This window comes from Mytilus galloprovincialis, chromosome 14 (assembly GCF_965363235.1).
Source record: "Mytilus galloprovincialis chromosome 14, xbMytGall1.hap1.1, whole genome shotgun sequence".
In the NCBI taxonomy this organism is placed as follows: Eukaryota; Metazoa; Mollusca; class Bivalvia; order Mytilida; family Mytilidae; genus Mytilus; species Mytilus galloprovincialis.
Genome location: NC_134851.1, coordinates 65,223,069 through 65,242,315, shown reverse-complemented (window position 1 = coordinate 65,242,315; position 19,247 = coordinate 65,223,069). Strand labels below are relative to the sequence as shown.

The 19,247-nt window shown below is 34.9% G+C and overlaps 1 long non-coding RNA gene across 1 annotated transcript; it reads right to left on the bottom strand.

Moving 5' to 3' along the window:
• Window positions 1–13,573: 13,573 nt before the first annotated feature.
• On the bottom strand, window positions 13,574–18,392 carry LOC143058559 (uncharacterized). The gene is made up of 3 exons (XR_012973116.1): window positions 18,210–18,392; window positions 14,329–14,446; window positions 13,574–13,653 (listed from the first exon to the last, which is right to left on the bottom strand). It is a non-coding gene; the product is annotated as an uncharacterized LOC143058559 (long non-coding RNA).
• Between the last annotated feature and the right edge of the window lie 855 nt (window positions 18,393–19,247).

Genomic DNA, 19,247 nt, shown 5'->3' with positions numbered 1-19,247 from the left:
AGATCAAAAACAACGCCATGGCTTAAGAATAAAAAGACAAACACACAAATAATAATACACAAGACAAACGACAGAAAACTAAAACTTTAGCAACACCAATCCAACCACACACTTTGGGTGATCTCATGTGATCCAGAAGGGTAAGCAGATCCTGCTCCACATGTGCCATAAATCGTGTTGTTAATGTTATTACAAACCCGGTAAATAGTCTTAGTCCGTAAGTCCAATTTGTGGTGAAAAGGGAACATGGGGAAGTGAACTAACAAGTTACAAAACATATATTGATTGTGTTGATTGATAAAAAAAACCATTGATTTATAGATTATTTCGTCATTATATTGTGCTCTACGTTAACAAATGTAGTTAATCACAAATCGTACATTTTCATAAATATTTTGATTACGACATGTGCAACTAATGGAGCGAATAAAATGCATTGTATTTTTTTCTACACGATATATGCATTCACCATATATATATAAGAAGATAAAGAATCTGGGCTACACTTGATTTTGAATATTGTCAGATATTCGAAATCCTCTTGAATACATATATATTGGACATTTAATTATATTTTTGGTGTTTTGATGCCACTTTAAAGCACCGCATTCGGCCTTTTTCGTGGCGATCAGTTTTTATTGGTGGTTGGAGCCGGACTGTCCAGAGAAAACCACCGAACGTCGATAGGAAAAACTGACAATCCTAGTCAATTAAGAATTGCACGAGCGGGGTTCGAACTCACAATCTAAGTGTTGACTGGTTAGCTTAGACCACTCGGCCACCGAGGCGCCTTCATTTGTCATTCAAGTCAATCTACACTTTACATTAAAATTTTCGGTTTCGTTCTAAATCTACATCGCATCAATTGTTCTTATAAAACGTTCTGATATAGATGTAAGAAGATGTGGTATGATTGACAACTCGACAGTTCTCACAATTTGTAAACAAAGCCATTATAGGTCAAACAGGAGGGAAAACTATAAAAGGCCTCAGAATTACAAGTGTTAAACCAATCAAATAGGAAACCAACGGTATAATCTTTATACAAAATGAGAAACGAGAAAAATGTGTGGAAACAAATGCAGCAGATTTAAATGTTGTAATAGATAATTTAGCTTCACCCTTATCTGAAACAACAGTGTAAAAGAAAGACACACAATACAATATCAATTGAAATGGCTCAAGTCAATCAAAAGAATATATTAACGCAATCAAATGAACATACATTGAACGAATACAATTAATCTATAATACAAGGCACAATGATTTTACAAAATGAATAATAAAATCAACGATACCAATTTTGTTGCACCAGATGCGCATTTCGACAAAACATGTCTCTTCAGTGATGCTCGTGGCCAAAATATTTGAAATCCAAAGCTTATTTAAAAGATGAAGAGCTATAATCCTAAAGGTATAATCCTAAAATATGCCCATAAGTCGGATGTAAATCCATAACTCAAGTATTACACATGATTGTAAAAACATTGACCAAAACATTCAAAACGAAAAAAAAATGAAATCCAGTTGTTCACGATTGCAGTATTCCACTGTTTTAAATAATTAAAGTAAAACACGATAATGCAAATAAGTCATATTTTATAATAAAAAAAAGAAACACAAACGTATTCTCACTTTACCTTTACGGTTTTATTCAAAATCAAAATTAACTTTAACAAAGGCCGTAAAACCACATCAAGAGCTCAAATCAATTGTTTTTTTCTTGAACAAATAGAATAAATTTTCATAAAAAATATTCACTTTGTAAGTTGATTGACTGCGTTTGCTAAACAAGGCAGATGCTTTATGTATATTAATACTAACATCAACAGAAGAGTTTCGCACAATAGCTTTCTCACAGTTGTCCTTCTGTTTTTACAGAGCATACGATCAAGGCAACAACAGCTAAACGATGTTCAAAACTCATATATAAATCCGAAAACATTAATTGATGATTGTCTCATTTAAAAATATCCCGGTGTGTGTTCTTTGGATGCATTAAACTCCTTAAAAAATCAGCTTTTCAGATTTTGTCGTTGCGCTTGCGTGTTTAAATAAATGTAACTTCTACCAATTATTAGAAACATAAAAATAACAATAGAAGTTATTCTTCCAAACCCTACTATCAAATGCTACAACTTCATTTTAAAAAGCGTTTATTCCAAAATAGTATATATACAGTCTATAAATCGGAACATTTAGTGATTTTGACGATGCAGCTACGTAGACTAGTGCCCATTCCGACCCACTCCTACCTTGAAAACTCTGCCCACAGGTCATAGTGAATGTCCTCTTTGCACATTATCTTCTTTTGAGCGGACTCCCTTTCTTTGGTAACCTAGACCTTTTCCTCGTCTAAGCTGCGAACCTCCTTTTTAAATTGGGGATCTTGACCGCTTTCTGTTCTTAGCTGCGGTCTTTTTGATAGATCTTGACTTCATTCGTATAATAAAAATATATTTTACCGGGAATACAAGCTCTAGAATACCGTATTGACTGCCAAACATATGATTCATAAACGACACCATTTAATGAAGATAATAAATCAAACATCAAGATCAATAAAGTTTAGTACGTGTTTGTCGGAGACATTATGTACATAAACACACCAATGGCAATACGCGGGTAGATTAATGCTGTAGTTTCAAAATAATGCGAAAATAATACTTAGATTTCAAAATTTTAATAAAAATGTCTTATTCTTATTTCCATTAGCTCTGTATTTATATGGTATCATATTATAAATCATACGATTCGTTACTGATCCCCAATGGATCCATAGAGGGTTAGTAAAATCAACAGGGGGTGAGGCCGGCGGCCAAACCCATATGCATTTTATTCACACTCTATGGATCCGTAGGGGGTCAATAGTTAACCGTATAAAGAATTTTATTGAAAAATAAACAATGAAACACAACAACATAAATAGATGACGTCGCTATTAACGCGTCATGAACCCCATATGAAACTTACTAACCCCATACGGTCTCAAAGGGGGTCACCACGTGACGGCGTTTTAATCTTAACGTGATAATTCATCTGTAGTCCGATATATCTTGTTTATTCGTTCATTGTGCATATTGTGTGTTTATTTGAGTCACTTGTTTTTTTATTGAGTTAAGTCATTCCAATTGATAGTGGAAGAGGTACAGTCAAACTTATAATTCGAGAATAAACGGACAACGCCATGGCTAACAAAGAAAAGGACAAACAGACGAACAGTAGTACACATCACATAACATAGAAAACTAAAGAATAAACAACACTAACCCAACCGAAAACTACGGTTGATCTCATGTGCTCCGGAAGAGTAAGCAGATCCTGCTCAACATGTGGCAACCGTCGTGTTGCTTTTGAGATAACAAATCCGGTAAATAGTAGTCTAATTCGGTAGGTCACATATATGAACGGGAAAGGGATTGACGGAAACCATTTGTGAAACGGTTATTCCATAACGGTCAACCAACGTGTAATGGCGTACGTTAAAATTTACGAAGAGATGATTTCAACTTTACCATTAGGAACTCTTGATTTAATAGCTTCCTTGTGAGCAACAACCCTCTATAAAAAAAACATGATAGAAAATACAAGCACGGGAACATCGTATCAATTGGGAGATGTATTCACCGTTTGCAGGTGCTGCTGGAAGGTTGTTACTTAGAAATGGAAAGTTCACAATTGGAAAGCCGAACTCATTCCTTTCGTCGTAAAGTTTTGTTTTCAATCGACCCTCATTGCCAATTTCTAGATGTAAGTCAAGAAATAAGACCGACTTAACTGTATCTGTAGTATCCTGTAACTCTAGTTCAATGGGATAGATGCCTTTGACATTGTCACCAAATTTTTAATTATTTAGCGAAATAACATCATCTATCAAGCGGATAGGAGAGTTAAAGGATATTGCTTACTTCTTATCTTTCTTCCTTAGAAGTTCCTGTATGAAGTCAGCCTCATAACCATAAAGAAATAGTCTGCAAAAAGAGGGGCTCAATTCCTTCCCATTGGAATGTTGCTAGTCTATTGAAAAACGCGTCCTCCGAACGTAACAAATATGTTGTCAATCAAGTAATCAAGCATCTTGAAAATGTCAGTTTCAGATAGTTTTTTGTTTGAATCAGAGTGATCCTTTACAAAGTAGGATTCATCCCTTCCATAGATAAGATACTTGTATCTTCGTTGGCCATTCTTTTTTTATGAAACAAAGCAATACCAACTTTTTCAATTTGTCTTTTAGTTTGAAATGTGGAATACTCGTATAAAGTGTAGAAAAGTCAAATGTTTGAATACTTTTAAAAGATAAAAAAGTGTTAGATTGTATGTACTCTAAAAGATCTTTGGAATTTTTAACTATCCACATCTGATTCACGCTACCTCTAGAATAGGCAGTTTCACAATAACTTTGAAGCCCGTCTTGGATTGCTGATTGATTAGAAGTTAATCATTTAGAAAGACGTTTCATGGAGTACTTGGAAGACCAAGCAATATACCGTTGTTTGTAAGGTCACTTGTGCAGTTTAGGTATCCAATACAATGATGGAAGATCTAGTTCATCATCTGTGGTTGAAATGCCAAAAAGGAACATAAAACAGACCTATGATTATCCAGAATTTCCTCTTTGGTAAGTGTCTTGAGGGTATATGTTGGGTTTCCAAGTGCATTGTCGATACCTACTTCATTTATCAAGCAGTTAATGCAATGAGTTTTACACACAAAAACGATGTTGTTTGGGGTTTCACCTGCAGGGACATCAACATATTTGTCATAAAGGAAGGATTGCATTATAAAGGTCTCTAAAGATTGACGTAGCATTATATTGGGATTGAAAGACCAATTCAGTTTTTTAATTATGATTTGTATCAACGACCTCACTATCTTAATCCATTCGAAAAGAGTGTCTTAGTCCATTGTCTAGCATAATCCTCGACTGAATCCATCAAAATTTTGAAGTTGTATTTATAATTGATGGATTTCGGCTCACGATATGGCGGACCTTTCGATAACACATTTCGTAGGGATGTGTTATTGACAATGTTGAGGTCACTGGTAATAACGTGGCCTGCCGGATTATATGTGAATTGGGAACTACCACAAGTTCAATAAGGAGTTTTAGACTTGAAGTCATCAATACTGAGATCCTGCAAAACGTGTTTGTAATTGAAAATGTTAGTTGCAATAGGTTTAATATATGTATAAGAAACGATTGGTACAGACTGGTCTTTGAAATAAGGAAGTACTTTCGATTGAACTTATTTTTGATGAAGGATATTGTCTATGTTAACGAAATATCTTTTCTCTTTTTCCTCTTTTACAAGAAGACTGGCTTAAAAAGTCTGTGACTTGCAGTATCCGCAATTATAGCTGTAAGTTTGTATTGGTTTGAATGAGGGTTTGTAAATATAAAAAAGAAGTTGTGGTATGATTGCCAATGAGACAAATATCCACAAAAGACCAAAATGACACAAACATTAACAATTATAGGTCACCGTACGGCCTTCAACAAGGAGCAAAGCCCATATCGCATATAGTCAGCTATAAAAGGCCCCGATAAGACCATGTAAAACAATTTAAGCAAAAAAACTAAAGGCCTTATTTATGTAAAAAAATGAACGAAAAACAAATATGTAACACATAAACAAACGACAATCACTGAATTACAGGCTTCTGACTTGGGACAGGCACATACATAAATAATGTGGCAGGGTTAAACATGTTAGCGGGATCCCAACCCTCCCCCTTACCTGGGACAGTGGTATAACAGTACAACAAAAGAACAAACTATACAAATCAGTTGAAAAAGGCTTAACTCATCAGATAGACAACAATAAAAGTGGACGTGGTACATGTACATTGGTTTCCAAACCTAAATTGAACAGTGAACAACGTTCTGAAAGGGTAATTAATAAAGTTTCGTGTGAATGTGATGAATATCTAACGGCTTTTGTATAAATGGCAGCAAGTCATTAAAAGAGACATCACAGAGAGTAGGTGATGTACAATGACGATAACCATGACTGCGTCTACGTCGACGAGTACAGTTGAAATTATTCATCACATTTACTGAGGTACACGAATAACTAGATATAATACCTATACCATCAAAACTTTTAATTCCGCTGCAATTGTTTGCACCTGTGCTATATCAGGAACCTGATGGTTAGTGGTTGTCGTCTGTTTATGAGATGCATAAGACTAAGTGTTTCTCGGTTTATTTTGTATATAGATATGACCGTTTGTTTTCGAGTTTGAACGGTTTTACACTAGTAATTTCTGCGGCTCTTTATAGCTTGCTGTTCGGTGTGAGTTAAGGCTCCTTGTTGAAGAACTTACCTTGGCATATACAGGTTTACTTTTATAAATTGTGACTTGGGTGGAGAGATGTCTCATTTGCACTCATACCACATCTTCCTATATCTATTGTTTAACTCATTGTTGGTTCAATTTGCTACATTTTTATCGTTTTGCTAGTATGTTGACAAAATGAACTTTTGCTTTTCAAACATTACATTCTCAAAATATCATCCTGTTATCACATGACACTCAAAATCTATCTATAACCGTGAAAAAAGAAAACTCAAAAGAACTAGCGTTTAGACACTGTTGTTTTTCAAGTATTGTTAGGTGTGAAACATATGTACCAACGTAATATACAACTTCTACTTGCCTCTTTGAATATAAAGATTTAGTTAATAAACTGAGATTTTCGACTGAAATGCGCAAAAAATACCATGAACTTCATACATTAAAACGTCTGAGACTTGAACGCTATAAGCACCAAGAACCGAATATAAGGGTTCGTAAAATATTAATATTCAAATTTCTGTACGTTGATTGGTTATGAAAATTCATAATTTCTACACGCAAGAACTTTTTAATTAGTGATGACGTGTTTCACAAGTTTTTGCGTCCGACATTGTCTGCAAACGCATAGGTGATTTCGAAAATAGTGGAATTAATTACTTTTGGAGTGTCAAGAACTCGTTGGAAGTACTTGATAAATTGCATTCTTATATTGCTTATTTTGAATCTGTTCAAAGTTTTGATTTTTCGATCCTGTATACCACATTGCCTCATATTTTCATAAAGAAAAAATTCACCCACCTAATAAAATGGGCATTTAAAAAGTCAGAATGTGAATATATATGTTCAAACTCTTTTAGGTCATTTTTTAGTAGCAATAAACAAAAAAAATATGTCAATTAGACATGCTTTGATACTATATTTGCCCTTGAATTTTTACTAGATGACATTTTTGTTCGCTTAAGAGATTTCTTATATCGTCAGGTTATCGGAATGCCAATGGGGACTAACTGTGCACCACTTATTGCGGACCTGTTGTTGTATTGCTATGAGTTACAATTTATGACAAAAATCAGCAAAGACCCATCGAAACAACATCTGATAAACAAATTTAATAATACTTTTAGATATTTGGATGACATTTTGGCTCTCTATAATGACGAATTCAGTATGTATACTTAGGAAATTTATCCTGTAGAAATTACTTTAAATGAAGCTAATACTAACAATGACCACTGCCCTTTCCTCGATCTTGATATCTATATCACTAACAGAAAGCGTAATACTAAGTTTATGATAAAAGAGATGATTTTTCAGTTCCTTTCGTTAATTATCCGTTTTTAGATGGTGACGTTCCCTTGTCACCATCTTACGGTGTTTATATATCTCAACTTGTACGATTCGCTCGTTTATGTAACAATGTTTTAGATTTTAACAAGAGAAATTTATGTATTACTGAAAAATTATTACACCAGGGTTTTCGATTTCACAAACTAGTCAAAACATTTACTAAATTTTATCATCGGTATATGGACATCATTCGTAAATATAGCTCAACATGCAGACTTATTATACGTTTAGGTATTTCACATCCATTTTTTTATGGAAATATTCTTTATAAAGCACAAACATGTCAGTATTCACCGCAAAAACTAACAAAATATGTAAATAGACTTATTAAGAAGGGATATAGTTACCATACTGTTGTCTTGTCATTAAAGATTGCATATTTTGGCGTTAATATTGATTCACTTATAGGGTCTTTGCATCGGAACTAAACACATTTATTCAAAAACTAGTTGTTGACATAACACGGGTTATGTTCTTCTCATATATGTTATGATGGTATGATACTAAACCCCTAACGGGAAGGATTGTGCCTGATATTCATAAGATAAAATAATCTTTGAATCAGTTTAATTGAAGTCTGGAGCTGGCATATCAGTTAACTGCTAGTAGTCTGTTGTTATTTATGTACAATTGTCATTTTGTTTATTTTCTTTGGTTACATCTTCTGACATCATACTCGAACTTCTCTTGAATTCAATTGTAAATGTACGTACTGTTATGCGTTTACTTTTCTACATTGGCTAGAGGAATAGGGGGAGGGTTGAGATCTCATACACATGTTTAACCCCGCCGCATTTTTGCGCCTGTCCTAAGTCAGGAGCCTCTGGTCTTTGTTCATGTTGTTAGTCTTGTATTATTTTAATTTTAGTTTCTTGTGTACAATTTGGAAATTAGTATGGCGTTCAGTATCACTGAACTAGTATATATTTGTTTACGGGCCAGCTGAAGGACGCCTCTGGGTGCGATAATTTCTCGTTACATTGAGGACCTGTTGGTGACCTTCTGCTGTTGTTTTTTCTATGGTCGGGTTGTTGTCTCCTTGATACATTCCCCATTTCCATTCTCAATTTTATAGTGTAAACGTAGACCTCAAAGAGGGCACCAAAATGATCTAGTACGGAAATAGAAATATCCATATTACCGCTTGGTCAACATGGATGTGGAGTCAGGACAGTCTGTTTGTACAAGAAGTAAATATAAAGCATCAAATATAAGAGCATCAAACAACAGAAACACAACATTAAAATGTAACACACAGAAACCAACTATAATATAATATTTTCCCCACTTGATACAGGACATTTAAAGTAAAAATGGGGAATTGAACCTGGTTTTGTGGCATTCCAAACCTCCCGGTTATATGGCAATGTTTAATATAACATTAAAGTGCCAACATTATATGACAGGACTACATACAAATAAATCGGAGAACTAGGACAGAGAAACACACAAATAGTAGCTAACAAAAGTTACCAGGTTTAACATTTTCAAACACATGATACAGGAATAACTAGTGATGCTCAAATAAAATAAATCGAAAGCCAAAATAAGTACAAAATTGAGAAACACTGAGGACCAAAAATTCAAAAAGTTGTGACCATTTCATCTAGTGTTTTCATCCTGGGATAAGAACGTCCTTATTATTTTAAACTGTTGTATTCCTGTTATTTGTACTATACAACGCTGCTTGCAGGATAAAAGAAAAATATATTGTGATCACATTACAATCACTTATGATGTACTATTAAATCAAGTTCTACTAAATATGATGGTCCTAGAGTAAAGCAAATGATAATGGTAAGTTGAATTCCGAGCAACCCTTCAAAATTCACACCTACCCTTAAAAAAATTCACACCTACCCTTACACATTTAATGAACAATCTGTGTCACAACGTTAGTCTTTCACCACATTTTCTTAGTTTGTTTTGCCTGTTTTCATCTTTCAATGAGTTCTAGTTTCAATTATCTGAGTTTTTCCTTCGAAATGCTACTAGTCCTATGTAATTACTCACTGATGTCTATCATAGCTGTATTTGGCAAAACATTTAGTAATGTTTGTCCCCAATGCTCTTCAACTTCGTACTTTATTTTGCCTTTTTAACTGTTTTTGGATTCGAGCGTCACTGATGAATCTTTTGTAGACAAAACGCGCGTCTGCAATAAACATATGAAATTTAAATCCTGGTATCTTTGATGAGTTAATGTATACTACCTGACCTTAGGTAACTCATTCACGAAATGCATCGCAATTCAGTATCAACAGCGCATTGAGCCCTACATAAAAAAAATATATAATATAATAACGCGCACCATTTATCAAAGTTGGTAGCCTTAACAAAAATATTCTTGATATGCTACCCTTTCAATCATATTGTTGAAATTTATTATAAGTGGTCTAGTATGCTCAAAACAGTGTCCATTCGATTTGTTGCGTATTCGATATTTTGAAATGAGATAGGAAAATCAGCCCTTATACGGATAAATCGGCATGTGCAATATTAGTGACGTTCCACTGTCTTTATAAATCAAATGTAAATATTGCTTTTCAAAAGGGCAAATACGTGAATTCACTTCCGGTTTTAATTTTCTTACGCCTTATTTAACATTTCAAATATACTTTTTTTTATTTAAAATCTTCGAATTCAAAGTTTTAATGTTGTACGTCTTGGAGATCTTGAAACGGAAATATTTCACATTATTTTTAGTACGACTTCTGATTATTGACATTATTTTATTTCCGTTGATCAATCATAAGAACGCAGACGATCCAAAAGTAACAATAGGTTAACTGTCTGATATATAAGTCCTATCTACTTTATATTTGCTAGATAAAATTAACCGTAGTAGCGAAATATTGAGTAATTGGACGAGAAATCAGATCTGACAATGGTGACAAAACAAATTCATGGACGTGAAGACAGACAGGGGCAAGTTTCTATAAAATCATTCAATAAAAGTGTTATGAACTGGCTGTTTAAGTATTAGCTCTGTTCGGGTTTCGGGTGACCTCGAATATATAACAGGGCCAATAAAGAAACAGTCGAGTAATTACACGATAGAATATCAATATCGTTGCTGAGAAAGAAAAAAAAAATATCTTTCGCTGAATGCATATGTTAATTTAATATCATCATTTTATTTTTCACAAATATAACCGCCATAATAGCTTTTATGATCGCAATGAATATCATAAAACTGGTATCTGTCATTGGCATAGAAAAACATGCAGTCCTGTTCATCTTTAGCTGTTCCTGAAGGTTCTCCTTCCTCAAAGGCAAAGTATGCCATCGGTGTGGCTTTACCATGTTTTATCCACCGCCAATCACCGTTTGGGAGATATCTGTTAATATTTCGTCCTCCAACGTAATAGGAATTACCTAAAAGAAAATTGAAATCATCATCATCATCATAATCTTTTTCGCTGTGCTAGTAAAGAAATAAAAGTCTCAGTTTCTTAATTATTTCAAAATTTAAAATCTTGTTAGCTTTTAAGTAACATTTGAATCAATTATAAATGTTCCAAACCATAAAAGTATTTGGACCGTATTTGTATACCATATGAGTATATCAATACAGTATATGACTAATTAGCTCATATATGCATTTGGATTAAAGGGGTTAATCTTAGACAAGCATTCATCATGCATCATTGTCCATTATCACTGTAATAAGGAAGGAAGGACGCATCCAGGTGCGTGAGTTTCTCGCTACATTGAAGACCCATTAGTGGCCTTCGGCTGTTTCCGAAAAATTTCCCCATTTCCTTTCTCAATTTTATCATAAATCTTTTATTGAATTTACAAATTAGTATTAAGACAATTAAATGACAAAAAGTACACATACGGTCCAGACCGCGTACGTGTACGGTCGAGTTACTCGTATGGTCTTGCACATAAAAAATCATAAGTTTTCATGTCGTGGAAATTGGTTCTATGAAAAAGGAAATGATGACAACACCATGACAAAAATGACAAGTTTATATACAACGAGTTTTAAATAAAGTCGGTTAACCTTCTACGTCCGTGTAACGTTTATCATTTATCAACCTTTCACGTTTAAATAGTAGGTGCAACTCAAGTATCTTAGTACAAGATATAACTGTACTTTCCAAACAAAATCTGTAGTTACTTTTCCCTGTTAACTTTAAAAGTAAAATCAAACCGGAAAGTCCCTATGAATTTTCAAATAATAAAATAAAGCAACTTAAAGCTATTTATACATCAAGTGATTCATCAAACACTGAGAAACTCGGAATTCTTTAAGCTTATAAACAGACAAACGTCTAGTTTAGTTAAGATATTGAATGGTTTCGAAGACTGCAAAATTATTAAAAACAAAAACCCCTGATCAAGCTTTAACGAATGTTTGTTAATACCTGTTTTCTTCTTCTGAAGGAATAAGATCATAACCATTGCCTCTTCTAAGGTTTCAAAGTTAGCCAAATAGGCTCCTGGGTCTGTACAGCTAGCCTGGTTAGTAAGAATAAAGCACCATGAATAGTCAGATATTCTAAGGACTGATATCGATATAACATTTAACCTGAACGATTAAAAATTAAAAAAAAACAGTTATAAAATTTACTCATTTATAGTAGTACACATGAACATGATTCAAATAGATATTGATTAATACGGTCTGAGGCCATACACCGTACCAACAATATACTGGTTTAGTTGTTTGTTATCCTCCGAATGATATAAGAATAAAGAACTTTGACTCGTCATGTATTCTAAGGACCGCAGATTCATTATTAATCACCAAGGATGACTGGGGAATAGAAATAGAAATATGTTCACTTGGTCTTCTTCCGACCGGCAGTAAAACTCTTGTCGAAGATGGGCGTCCGTTTGGCTGTGCAGGATGTATCAAGTTCGCAGTCATGTCCGGTCAGATCGGGGACGTTAAATCCGATGCCTCGTGTAAAGAGAGTGTCACGCTCTTTGCACGTAAAGAACCCTTGCAACAACTCTTTAAGGGGCCCGTAGGTTGCAAGGCAAATTTTTGTCGCTATCCAATATACCATAATTTCTACTGGCAGTCCAAATTACCCCGACTACTATTCCAAATGGCCTTTATCATGACTAGACCTACCTATTGTATTTTTTGTTAATTTGTTCTCGTCCTGAATATGCATGAACTATTTTCCACTGGACGTTAAGCAACCAACAATCAATTAATCAATCAAATTTATTTGGGTTTCGTTGTATGAGCTGAACCACGAAATCAAATGTTCAACGAATAGGATATTTTCAATAGCCTTTGTTTACAGAGATTGGTGAAATCAGGAAATCAAATATCCCAGAAATAAGTTTTCAGAAACCCATGAAAATTTATACCCACGGAAATTAATGAATCCACAGTATATACATCTGTAGCTGAAAATAGTGAAAATGGACTCATCGATAGTTGTACACATGAACATGCTTTAAAATAGATATTGGTGTATTAAGTCTGAAGCAATAGACGGAACTTGGAATATTGCTACATAAAACATCCTGGTTTCATTTTGTCGCATTGATATGCCTCTATATTTTGTATAAAGTTCTATACAAGCACTAAGCATCTGTAAAATGCACCCATCTTCTTGTTCTTTTGGGAATTTTTGTTTAAAAATATAAGACCACTTGCTCGTGGTTACATGAATGTTATCAGTTTATACTTAATGTGTACAAATCAAGAAAAGTTGTAGTGTGTGAACGAAATTATCTACCAGAGGTGAAATGATGGTTTTCGTCCAAAACTGTTGCCTCAACACAAAATTCCTATAAGGCCCATTTGCTTTTAAGAACATACACAAAAACGAATTTCTATCAATCAATAATATTTGTTTAAATAAAGGATGATAAACAATATATTTATAAAGATGCAATCTAGCTATTGTTATAAAAGTATATGAATTATTTATATGTAATGTATACGTACAACGGCTGCATTACCCGAAACTTTGTTATCACTGATGAAATAACATCCGCTGCCTATCCTCTGGTATGGCTCTTGGCAGCTAGCTGTTTAAAATAATGCATAATCAAAGGTAACATTCAAACTATTAAGTTGCTAAGAACGGATGGAAGTTTTATTCAAATGTAAACTATTAACGTAAATCAGAATATTTTTCATAGAGATCATAATTCGAAAGTTTTTCATCTTGTAGTTTTAGTCGTCTGAAGACGTCCCTGATATCATTAAGCACGTGATTGATAGAAAAGTATCGTGATACATGTATAATGAATGTAAAGCTTTTTATCGGAAACTACCGGATTATGATTACGATGGCGTTTATGAAAAAAAAATCAATAACCTAGGAAACGATAGATTTGAGCATTGTCCAAAATGCGACGTTCTTTTTAATATTGCAAATGTTTTAACATTGTTATTACTGGTAATGACGTCGCAAATTATAGTTCACATCGATTTTTTTTGTGGTGTTTGAAAACTTAACAAATGAAGGAAATGTCCTTTTCGATTTCGTGCTCTGTACTATTCATTTGATTTTACTTGAATGTGAACTTCCTATATACATATATTTTTGGTGTTAAATATTAATTAAGTGTACCTATATCATTTTTCAGCAACCCCGCCCCCCCTCCCCCCCCCAAAAAAAAAAATATATGGGAGCTCCTATTACAAAAAAAAGACAAGATCACAATCTTTTATTGAAATGAAGTAAGTATTTTACTAACCTGGAGCTATGGTTTCAACCGTTTGAGTCAGCTGATTTAGTGTATTTGTATAATTTACCACTAAGTCCTGAAGGTTTTTTTTCCATTGCATCAATTTTTCGGTCACAATTCCCACTATCTGCAAATTAATAAATAATATCTCGAATACAAGCACATTGACCCCCTTTATTTTGGTTTTGCTTTTTTGATTCCTCAGTCAATACCCTATCAATATATACTATTGCTATGGAAAGCTATTCATTTTGAAACTGAGCAGCGAACCTCCATAATTATGTTATGTTTGCCCTGACTTACCCTTAATTATGTTATGTTTGCCCTGACTTACCCGTAATCTTGTTCTGTTTGCCTGACTTACCCTTAATCCAGTTCTGTTTGTCCTGACTTACCCTTAATCCAGTTCTGTTTGTCCTGACTTACCCTTAATCCAGTTCTGTTTGTCCTGACATACCCTTAATCCTGTTATGTTTGCTCAGACTTACCCTTTATCCAATTATGTTTGTCCTGACTAACCCTTAAACCTGTTATGTTTGCCCTGACTTACCCTTAATACTGTTCTCTTTATCCTGACTTACCCTTAATCCTGTTCTGTTTGCCCTGACTTACCCTTAATCCTGTTCTCTTTATCCTGACTTACCCTTAATCCTGTTCTGTTTGTCCTGACTTACCCTTAATCCAGTTCTGTTTGTCCTGACATACCCTTAATCCTGTTATGTTTGCTCAGACTTACCCTTTATCCAATTATGTTTGTCCTGACTAACCCTTAAACCTGTTATGTTTGCCCTGACTTACCCTTAATACTGTTCTCTTTATCCTGACTTACCCTTAATCCTGTTCTGTTTGCCCTGACTTACCCTTAATCCTGTTCTCTTTATCCTGACATACCCTTAATCCTGTTATGTTTGCTCAGACTTACCCTTTATCCAATTATGTTTGTCCTGACTAACCCTTAAACCTGTTATGTTTGCCCTGACTTACCCTTAATACTGTTCTCTTTATCCTGACTTACCCTTACTCCTGTTCTGTTTGCTCTGACTTAGTACCCTTAATCCTGTTCTGTTTGCTCTGACTTACCCTTAATCCTGGTCTGTTTGCTCTGACTTACCCTTAATCCTGTTCTGTTTGCTCTGACTTACCCTTAATCCTGTTCTGTTTGCTCTGACTTACCCTTAATCCTGGTCTGTTTGCTCTGACTTACCCTTAATCCTGTTCTGATTGCCCTGACTTACCCTTAATCCTGTTCTGTTTGCTCTGACTTACCCTTAATCCTGTTCTGTTTGCTCTAACTTAGTACCCTTAATCCTGTTCTGTTTGCCCTGACTTACCCTTAATCCTGTTCTGATTGCCCTGACTTACCCTTAATCCTGTTCTGTTTGTCCTGACTTACCCTTAATCCTGTTCTGTTTGCACAGACTTACCCTTAATCCTGTTCTGTTTGCTCTGACTTACCCTTAATCCTGGTCTGTTTGCTCTGACTTACCCTTAATCCTGTGATGTTATCTCAGACTTACCATTAATCCTGTTATGTTTGTTCTGACTTACCCTTAATCCTGTTATGTTTGACCTGACTTTCCCTTAATGATGTTCTGTTTGCTCTGACTTACCCTTAATCCTGTTCTGTTTGCTCTGACTTACCCTTAATCCTGTTCTGTTTGCCCTGACTTACCCTTAATCCTGTTCTGATTGCCCTGACTTACCCTTAATCCTGTTCTGTTTGTCCTGACTTACCCTTAATCCTGTTCTGTTTGCACAGACTTACCCTTAATCCTGTTCTGTTTGCTCTGACTTACCCTTAATCCTGGTCTGTTTGCTCTGACTTACCCTTAATCCTGTGATGTTATCTCAGACTTACCATTAATCCTGTTATGTTTGTTCTGACTTACCCTTAATCCTGTTATGTTTGACCTGACTTTCCCTTAATCATGTTCTGTTTGCTCTGACTTACCCTTAATCCTGTTCTGTTTGCCCTGACTAACCCTTAATCCTGTTATGTTTGCCCTAACTTACCCTTTATCCTGTTCTGATTGCCCTGACTTACCCTTAATCCTGTTCTGTTTGCTCTGACTTACCCTTAATCCTGTGATGTTTGCCATGACTTATCCTTGATGCTGTTTTGTTTGTCCAAACTTACCCTTAATCCTGTTATGTTTGCCCTAACTTACCCTTAATCCTGTTATGTTTGCTCTGAATTTCCCTTAATCCTATTATGTTTGCCCTGACTTACCCTAATCTTGTTCTGTTTGCCCTGACTTACCCTTAATTCTATTATGTTTGCCCTGACTTACCCTTAATCGTGTTATGTTTGCACAGACTTACCCTTAATCCTGTTCTATTTGCCCTGACTTACCCTTAATCCAATTCTGTTTGTCCTGACTAACCCTTTACCCTGTTCTGTTTGCTCTGACTTACCCTTAATCCAGTTCTGTTTGTCCTGGCTTACCCTTAATACTGTTCTCTTTATCCTGACTTACCCTTAATCCTGTTCTGTTTGCCCTGACTTACCCTTAATCCTGTTCTCTTTATCCTGACATACCCTTAATCCTGTTATGTTTGCTCAGACTTACCCTTTATCCAATTATGTTTGTCCTGACTAACCCTTAAACCTGTTATGTTTGCCCTGACTTACCCTTAATACTGTTCTCTTTATCCTGACTTACCCTTAATCCTGTTCTGTTTGCTCTGACTTAGTACCCTTAATCCTGTTCTGTTTGCTCTGACTTACCCTTAATCCTGGTCTGTTTGCTCTGACTTACCCTTAATCCTGTTCTGTTTGCTCTGACTTACCCTTAATCCTGTTCTGTTTGCTCTGACTTAGTACCCTTAATCCTGTTCTGTTTGCTCTGACTTACCCTTAATCCTGTTCTGTTTGCCCTGACTTACCCTTAATCCTGTTCTGTTTGCCCTGACTTACCCTTAATCATGTTCTGTTTGCACAGACTTACCCTTAATCCTGTTCTGTTTGCTCTGACTTACCCTTAATCCTGGTCTGTTTGCTCTGACTTACCCTTAATCCTGTGATGTTATCTCAGACTTACCATTAATCCTGTTATGTTTGTTCTGACTTACCCTTAATCCTGTTATGTTTGCACAGACTTACCCTTAATCCTGTTCTGTTTGCTCTGACTTACCCTTAATCCTGGTCTGTTTGCTCTGACTTACCCTTAATCCTGTGATGTTATCTCAGACTTACCATTAATCCTGTTATGTTTGTTCTGACTTACCCTTAATCCTGTTATGTTTGACCTGACTTTCCCTTAATCATGTTCTGTTTGCTCTGACTTACCCTTAATCCTGTTCTGTTTGCCCTGACTAACCCTTAATCCTGTTATGTTTGCCCTAACTTACCCTTTATCCTGTTCTGATTGCCCTGACTTACCCTTAATCCTGTTCTGTTTGCTCTGACTTACCCTTAATCCTGTGATGTTTGCCATGACTTATCCTTGATGCTGTTTTGTTTGTCCAAACTTACCCTTAATCCTGTTATGTTTGCCCTAACTTACCCTTAATCCTGTTATGTTTGCTCTGAATTTCCCTTAATCCTATTATGTTTGCCCTGACTTACCCCTAATCTTGTTCTGTTTGCCCTGACTTACCCTTAATTCTATTATGTTTGCCCTGACTTACCCTTAATCGTGTTTTGTTTGCACAGACTTACCCTTAATCCTGTTCTATTTGCCCTGACTTACCCTTAATCCAATTCTTTTTGTCCTGACTAACCCTTTACCCTGTTCTGTTTGCTCTGACTTACCCTTAATCCAGTTCTGTTTGTCCTGGCTTACCCTTAATCCTGTTCTGTTTGCCCTGACTTACCCTTAATCCTGTTCTGTTTGCACAGACTTAACCCTTTATCTTGTTCTGTTTGCTTACACCTATTTCTGACTTACCATTACTTCTATTTTGTACGCTGCGTTTCACCTCCTGTTGAATAACTCTCTTTAGTTGTTGATTCACGGTTGACAAATTTAAATCAACAAAAAGTGGCGCCTTAACATTATCCATTAATGGAATTTGTATATTTGTATTTTCGTCCGCTTTTAAACACGAAAAACTGTCAACATGTACAAAACACAGACAATGAACACCTTGGACATCTTTTAAATATTCCAATAACTTATAAAATAACGTTAAAGGTTCATAACAAAATATTATGCCTGTTTTAATTAAATAAATATGAAACAGTATTCTCCTTTCAAAGTGTTAGCATCCGGAAAATAGTAATTACAATTTTCATAATACAGTTAAGGCTGGACGAATGTTAAAGTATAACAAACCAAAGGTGAAGGAAGCAGCTTTAACATAGCAATGGATTTTTTTTAATCTGTACAAAATATGTAGAATCATAATGTTTCTTCCAATCCTTTGTTTCTTCGTATAAAAAAAAACTAATGATTTCAATTTATAAATATTATATAAACTCTTTTTAAATAAATATATGTGTATAGTATATCCATACTTCGCATTTAAATACTAATATTTCAGTTTAAAATTTTCAAATATACTTACCTAAGCTACATTTTCTTCCGCTTGTGAAGTTTTGAAACTTTGTCCGGAGTTACTTGTGGTATTTTTGATTAAAAATTGCGACAGGGGGTGGGGGATCGAGCATCTTTGATAACAAAAAATCAATTTTAGCTTTTAACATTGGTAGCAGACTGTTTAGCCTGTTGGGAGCTGGCTATGTTGTATGGGCTTTGCTCATTTTTGAATGCCGTACGGTGAACTATAGTTGTTAATGTGTATGTCGTTTTGGTCTCTTGTGGACAGGTGTCTCATTGGCAATCATGCCACATCTTCTTTTTTATATTTGTCGTGTAATTATGTCTCAATTCATTCGATAGTTGTATGGTGACATTAACCTTGAAATGCAAAAAGTAACATTTCTAATTTGATATGCATATTTATAAATCATTATATTGGATTGG